Consider the following 969-nt stretch of genomic DNA (forward strand, 5'->3'; position numbering starts at 1 on the left):
GCAGTGCCAAATCTTATGTTAAGGTGTGACCAATGTTCAATGTTGGTTTGTGGCAATTCAATGCATTAGGAAGCATTGGTTTTTACGCAAATGCAACATACAATTTTTTTTTTTATTTTTGCTACAAGGCAGTGCCAAATCTTATGTTGAGGTGTGATAGCAATCCAATGTTGGTTTGTGGCAATTCAATGCATTAGGAAGCATTGGTTTTTACGCAAATGCAACATACAATTTTTTTTTTTATTTTAATTTTTTGCTACAATTAACTTGCCCATCGAAATAGATATATCTTCCCCAATTCAGATTCTTTAGTTAGTTGGAGGAGCAAGGTTATTCTACCTGATTTTTTATGGCCTTGCATGCATTCAATTTTTTTTGTTTTTGTTAAGAGTTGCATGGATTCTCTAAATGTAAATGGTATATCACCTTAACGCAAAATAACAATTTTCTGCTGGATGATTACTCAAAAATAACTTAGTAGTACTATTTATCAATCGTGTGAAATGTTAATTCATAAATCACAATCTTATATTCTAGTTAGATACATGCCAGAAGTGTGTTCATTTTTCAACCACCTCATAGGAATTAATTGCCAACCTGTCCAATTACACGTTATGTTATGGCAAAAATTCTCAATTTAGCATATCATATGTAAGGCTGATTCAGTGATTCTATAAAATTTGGGGTCCAGCATTACCCAAGCTTGGTGGCAGAGTGGAGGCCATCATAAATGCAAATCAGCTAACAGTTGTAGATGAATTCACACCTTATATCCTGTCTGGCTAACTAACAAGTACATATGATTTGTATGGATTATAGAATCATCTTTAGATGCTAATGATGTATGATTCATGGGACGCATGAGGAAGTGAGGAACCGGTAAGAAAAACACTGAATAATAAACACCGGAAATCTAAGAACTTATTTGAGGGAACTCCTATAGAAAAAAAAATAATAATAATTTTTATT

Source organism: Arachis ipaensis, chromosome B08 (genome assembly GCF_000816755.2).
Source record: "Arachis ipaensis cultivar K30076 chromosome B08, Araip1.1, whole genome shotgun sequence".
NCBI lineage: Eukaryota > Viridiplantae > Streptophyta > Magnoliopsida > Fabales > Fabaceae > Arachis > Arachis ipaensis.